The following is a 6,684-nucleotide window of genomic DNA, read 5'->3' as shown; positions in this document are numbered from 1 at the left end:
GGGGTGTGGTCTTTGCCAGCTGGTAATGTCTTGCCTTTTTAAAAATAGAGTTTAAAAAAAAAAAAAAGGAAGAAAGAAAAGAAAACACCCAATGAACCGGGCATGGTGGCGCACGCCTTTAATCCCAGCACTTGAGAGGCAGAGGCAGGCAGATTGCTGTGAGTTCGAGGCCAGCCTGGTCTACAAAGGGAGTCCAGGACAGCCAAAGCTACACAGAGAAACCCTGTCTTGGAAAAACAAAACAAAACAAAACAAAAACCAACCAAACAAAATCCACCCTATAATCATATTTTTAAAATCCTATTTTACATGGAGTATTGAAGCCTCTACCTCCCTTTAACCAACCCCTTAACCCTGGATACGAGAGTAAAGAGCTTAGAGGGCACACAGACAAACCCCTTTACTTCTCCTATAGGCGTATTTTTAAAAGCTATTTTTATTTTGGGTTCCTTAAATCTCTTTCTCCCTATTTCTCCCCAATCCCTTCCAATACCCCAACACCATGTAGGAAAGAAAGGTTAGTGGGGAGATGGGGGTGTAGGTTTCTTTTAGCTTCTCCCTGCTGTTTAGGGTGGTCAGGTTCCCTGGGGCAAGTCCAATCCTCATTTCAGGAGATCTCCAACTTCTTCTTCTCACACTGCATCAGCAGCAGCCAGGAGCAGCAGAGGGGAAGCACCAGCAGCCTTCATTTTTTTTTTCTTGGAGCCCCCAGTCTCTCTCTGGGTCTGGCATTTATCCCCACTGACAAAGACCACACCCTTGCACAAGGTGGTTCCCAGTTGACAATGATCATGCGCCCTCTCACAAAGCAACTATCAGCTGTGGACAGATTGGAGCAGCCCCCATATCCCACACCTGGGTTTAAACAAAAACCTCCACAACATTCTCCTGGATGTTTAGGGTCGTCAATACCAATCTCCATTAACCACAAAAGCAGCAAGCAGTCTCCTCTGAGCCACTGCGATGAAATGTTTCTCTCTGTCTGTCTCCAAGACACCACCCCCTCAGTCTCTGGTCTCTCCAAACGTTACACAACACACGCCATCACCACATGCCACACTTCTTCTCTCTCTCTCTCTCTTTTTTTTTTTGCGTGTGTGTGTGTGTGTGTGTGTGTGTGTTTTGAGACAGGGTTTCTCTGTGTAGCCTTGGCTGTCCTGGACTCACTTTGTAGGTCAGGCTGGCCTCGAACTCACAGCAATCCTCCTGCCTCTGCCTCCCGAGTGCTGGGATTAAAGGCGTGCACCATGCCCGGCGTCGCACTTTTTCTCTCTGGGCTCTCTTATTTATCTTCCTCAGAGTATTAGACTGTGCCACTCTCCATGCTGCACGAGGCAGGCCATTACCAGCTGGTAAAAACCGCACCCAGCAGGAGGCAGTTATCCACTGTGGAAATACTAAATCCCAAACTAAAACTCAGTACTTGGGATTAAAACAAAAACATGCTTATATAACATAACTGAGTTTACAAAGAAACCAAGACTTCCATTATGTACATCATGCACAACATTAAAACAGCTGGCTAGATGGTCCAGCCTCACAGACTGGTCAAGCCAGGACTTCAGTTAAGCTGTTCCCATCACACAGAGACTGGACAGCAAGTGATGCAGCTAGCTTTCTTAGGACTTGACCAATATCCCACTTTTCTTGGAGTTCCCAAAAGATGCTGTTACCCCCAGACAACAAGAAACAATTTTAAGAGGAAGATGCCCCATTCTGAAGAGGTGAGGTAGGTGAGTTTTGGTTGTTCTGTGGGTGACAGATGTTTATCATTTGGGGGGGGTTAGGTTGACTTGGTCAGGGAGGAAACAAAGTAACGGAGGTTAGACTCAGGGATTTCTTTCTTTTTCTTTCCTTTAACCTTCTTTCTTTCCTATCTAGTGGGAGGAGAACAGCAGGGAGAAGAGATTAAGGGGGGTGTCGGGGTGGGGAGGGGTGGGGGTGTGGAGGTGGGGAGGGGTGAGGTGTGGGGGTGGGGAGGGGTGAGGTGTGGGGGTGGGGAGGGGTGGGGGTGTGGAGGTGGGGAGGGGTGGGGGGGCATGGAGAATGATAGGATAAAAGCATAGATTATTGAATCTACTTTTAGACTAGAAAACAAGACTCAAATATTTTACATTGGCATATATTATAGTATATTCATACAAATTTAAGGTTATACTTTGTTACAACATACTGCATATATGTTTCAACTCTTGTTTAAGGTATTGTATATATGGCAGCTCATTAAAAGTATAATGTAAGCCGAGTAGTGATGGCACACTCCTTTAATCCCAGGATCTCTGAGTTTCAGGCCAGCTTGGTCTGTAGAGTAAGTTCCAGGACAGCCAAGGCTACACAGAGAAACCCTGTCTCGAGGGAAAAAAAAGTAATATAAAGTTCTATGTAGTACTCATTTTTTTAAAAAATTCTACTTTATTTGGGGTGTTTAGGCCTCAACCTCTCTTCCAACCTCCCCACCCTATGTAGGAGAGAGAAGGTTAGAGGGGAGAGGAGGCCCCTTTACTTCTCCTGGCTGTTTAGGGTTGAAGAGTCTTTGGGACCAGTAGTCACCTCCAAGCCGTTGCACCCTGAAGCGTCTCTCTCCATCTGTCTGCTCTAAACTGCCACACCAGCCGGGCGTGGTGGCGCACGCCTTTAGTCCCAGCACTCGGGAGGCAGAGGCAGGTGGATCACTGTGAGTTCGAGGCCAGCCTGGTCTACAAAGTGAGTCCAGGACAGCCAAGGCTACACAGAGAGACCCTGTCTCGAAAAACCAAAAACCAAAAAAAAAAATAATAATAATAATAAAATAAAATAAAAATAAACTGCCACACCTTCCATCTCTAGTCTCTTCAAACTGCTGTAGGCCACACACCAACACTGCACACCATGGCACTCTCTCTCTGGGCTCTCATTTATATATCCTCAGGGCCCTAGACAACTGCTCCCGCCTCTCTCTTTTTTAGTTTTTTTTTTTTTTAAACTTTATTATATATACAGTGTTCCACCTGCAGGCCAGAAGAGGGAGCCAGAGCTCATTATAGATGGTTGTGAGCCACCATGTGGTTGCTAGGAATTGAACTCAGGACCTTTGGAAGAGCAGCTAGCGCTCTTAACCTCTGAGCCATTTCTCTAGCCCATCTTTTTTAGTTTTTTGAGACAGGGTTTCTCTGTGTAGCCTTGGCTGTCCTGGACTCACTTTGTAGACCAGGCTGGCCTCAAACTCACAGCAATCTTCCGCCTGCCTCAGCCTCCCAAGTGCTGGGATTAAAGGTGTGAGCCACCACCACACAGCTTAATTCTTTTTTTTTTTAAACAATATTTATTTATTATTATATATGCAGTGTTTTGCCTGCATATACACCTTCACTCCAAAAGAGGGCACCAGATCTCATTATAAATGGTTGTAAGCCACCATGTGGTTGCTGGGAATTGAACTCAGGACCTTTGGAAGAGCAGCCAGTGCTCTTAACCTCTGAGCCATCTCTCCAGCCTATAAATAATTATATAAAAAATAAAAGTCTGGGGACGGGAAGCATGCTCCAATGTGTCGGAGCTAACCGCTGCTTCGCAGGCTGCCGTGGCCCGGTACAAGCCCCAGCCGAGCAAAGATGGTGGGCTGGAACACTGCCATTGTCGCAGGTGTGTGCAGTGCCCTCTTCATTGCGTACTGCACCTACTGGAACCACAAAAGGCAGAGTGACCCAAACTTCAAGAACAGGCTCCAAGAAGGAAAAAAGAAACAGCAGGAGCCGGGCGTGGTGGCACACGCCTTTAATCCGAGCACTCTGGAGGCAGAGGCAGGCGATGGCTGTGAGTTCAAGGCCAGCCTGCTCTACAAAGTGAGTCCACGACAGCCAAGGCTACACAGAGAGACCCTGTCTCAAAAAACCAAGAAAAAGAAGAAAGAAAGAAAGAAAGAAAGAAAGAAAGAGAGAAAGAAACAGAAGCTTGCTAAGGAGAGAGCTGGGTTTTCCAAGTTACCTGACTTAAAAGATGCTCAAGCTATTCAGAGATTCTTCCGGGGGAGATACAGCTTGGTGGAGAGTTACTAGCTCAAGGTGCCTAGAAGAGGGTGTAGACCACTTGACAGACCCAATTGCTGTGTGTGGGCAGCCTCAGCAGCTGCTCCAAGGGCTCCCGCAGACTCTTCCACCTCCAGTGTTCCAGATGCTTCTGACCAGTCTGCCAAGCATTAGTCAGAGCACTGTTAGTGCTCAGAGCTTGGCTGAAGATGATGTGGAAGAGCCAGACAGCAACATCATACAATTTCAGAAAAATGATCTAACAGTTAGCTGGGAAGCTGATCGGTTCTGGGGGTAATCAGGGCGAACACGCTTGTTAAGAACTGTCCTACACAGAAGCCGACCAAAGTGAATGAGTAGATCCATTGTCTGTCCTATTTTTCCCCCCCAGTGAAAAGTATCTTGTAGAGCCTTTTATTTTATAGATAAAGTGAGTTAGCAAACAAATAAATAAGTAAAATAAAAGTCTGAAATTATTATGGTGATATTATCTAACATGCTGTCATAATAATAATAAAGACACAGACACCAGATGGGTTTTAAATAAGCCTTATTAATTACCTGGGGCTGGGCAGGCATCAACCCGCTAGGCTACCTTGGTCACCACCCGGCTCACAGCCCAAGCCATCCCTCTATTCATTCCTATCCGGGCTGCTTCCCATCAACATCCCCATAAATACTTGCACATGCTCTCCACCTGGGCTGTTTCCGCTAATCCAGAGTAAACTCCTCCTGGCCACGTGGTTCTCTCCATGCTAACTCATGGCCTTAGACTCCCTTCTTCTCCTCCCATATCCCCAGCTTCCCACGATTCTTCTGTCCCCAAAGCCCTCAAACCTTTGCTCCACCTCCCACTTCTGCGCTGCCCAGCTGTGTACGCCCTTTAATTAGCCAATCAGGGACAATTTTGGAGATAAGGTTATACAGCATTACTTGGGCTATGTGATAGTTTGCTTGTAAGAGACAGCAGCAACGCCAGGCTTGGTGGTGGCACATTCCTTTAATCCCAGCACTTGGGGAGGCAGAGGCAGGCGGGTTGCTGTGAGTTCGAGGCCAGCCTGGTCTACAAAGGGAGTCCAGGACAGCAAAGCCAAAGCTACACAGAAAAACCCTGTCCCGAAAAAGCGGGATGGGGTGGGGGGTGAAGATGGGTGAAGAAAAGAACCGCATGGCAGAACTTGGATTAAACATAGACTAATATAAATAGGTTAATTTAAGAGCTAGTTGGGGAGCAAGCCTAAGCCAAAGGCCAAAAGCTATTATATATAAATATTAGTCTACATGTCGCTATTCAGAGCTGGAGTGGACACAGAAAATCCAAACAGTAGGACAGTCAAGGCTACACAGAGAAACCCTGTCTCAAACAAACAAACAAAAAGATAATCCAAACCGTTACTTGGAGTTATTCTGACCATGAAGATTAGACTTGCCCCAATGAATTCGGTGCCCCTAATCAGCAAGAAGTAGTTTAAAGAGATCTACACTCTCTTCCCCTTTATCCTTCCCACATAGCATTGTGGGGGTTGGAAAGGATGGGGGCTGTAGGGAGGTAGAAAAAAAGAACCAATAAAGTAGCCAAAACCCCAGCTACAGATATAGGTCAATTGAAACAAGTGGTCAGAGATGGTTTTGTCAAGGAGATCTGGGGTCCATGTGGGTTCCACTGCCCCTCAGAACTCCAGCCTTACCAGTGTGTTTGCCTGTTGCCTGACCTTTTCTGGAGAAAGGTAAGCAAATATCTGTTCACCCCAGACGGGCCACCAAGGACAGACCAAAGAACTCCTCCGCCCAGGGCAAGCGCAGTGAGCCAGTGAGCTTATGTGAGGTTATTTACAAGTTCATGACTGAGTCGCAGAGAACCCAGGCTCAATTTTCATCATGTACATGGTGGTTCAGGGCCATCCCTAACTCCAGTCACAGGAGAGCCCATGCCTTCACGTGACTTTCATGGACACCAAGCATGCATGTGGTGTACATACTGAATGCAAGCAAAATACACGTAAAATAAATGAATAAATCGCCAGACGTGGTGGTGCGCGCCTTTAATCCTAGAGCTTGGAAGGCAGAGGCAGGCAGATCACTGTGAGTTCGAGGCCAGCCTGGTCTACAAAGTGAGTCCAGGACAGCCAAGGCTACACAGAGAAGCCCTGTCTCAAAAAACCAAAACCAAACAAAAAATAAATGAATAAATTAATTTTAAAATCTCATACAGCTGTTGAATGCTTAATTATCCTTTGGGTGGTGTGTGCCTGGTGTGTGCCACCTTGTGTACCATCTCTTGAACACTGTTCCCTTTTCCTAAAGGGATGTTAGTGGGCCCAGTCTGGTGAGGGCCTTGTGTGGATGATCACATCTGCTCTGATTTCAAGAAGGCAATAGCTCTGTCCTGCCTCAAGGACAGCGTTCCACAACATGACACATGCCTGTAATACTAGTACTTAAAAAGCAGAGGCAGGAGAATAGTGAGTTTAAAGCAAACCTGGGCTACAGAAGGAGTTGAAGGCCAGCTTAAGCTACAAAACAAGATCCTACCTAAAAAAAACCAAAACAGCATCCCAAGTCTCAGAGGCAGAGGCAGGCAGATCTCTATGAGTTCAAGGCCAGCCTGGTCTGTATAGTGAGACCTTGTCTTAAAAACAAAGAAACAAAACAGCAACAAAGCCCCCAAACAGCAGCAGCA

At 46.5% G+C, this 6,684-nt stretch overlaps 1 pseudogene across 1 annotated transcript; it reads left to right on the top strand.

The window, feature by feature from the left end:
- The first annotated feature begins 3,590 nt into the window (after nucleotides 1-3,590).
- Nucleotides 3,591-4,302, top strand: LOC311589124 (mitochondrial import receptor subunit TOM20 homolog; annotated as a pseudogene). Its single transcript has 2 exons — nucleotides 3,591-3,725; nucleotides 3,927-4,302. The product of its transcript is annotated as a mitochondrial import receptor subunit TOM20 homolog (transcript).
- The last annotated feature ends 2,382 nt before the right edge of the window (nucleotides 4,303-6,684 follow it).

The sequence above is a fragment of the Acomys minous genome, assembly GCF_964271855.1.
Source record: "Acomys minous genome assembly, chromosome: 18".
Classification (NCBI taxonomy): Eukaryota; Metazoa; Chordata; class Mammalia; order Rodentia; family Muridae; genus Acomys; species Acomys minous.
This window is presented reverse-complemented; position numbering and strand designations above follow the sequence as displayed.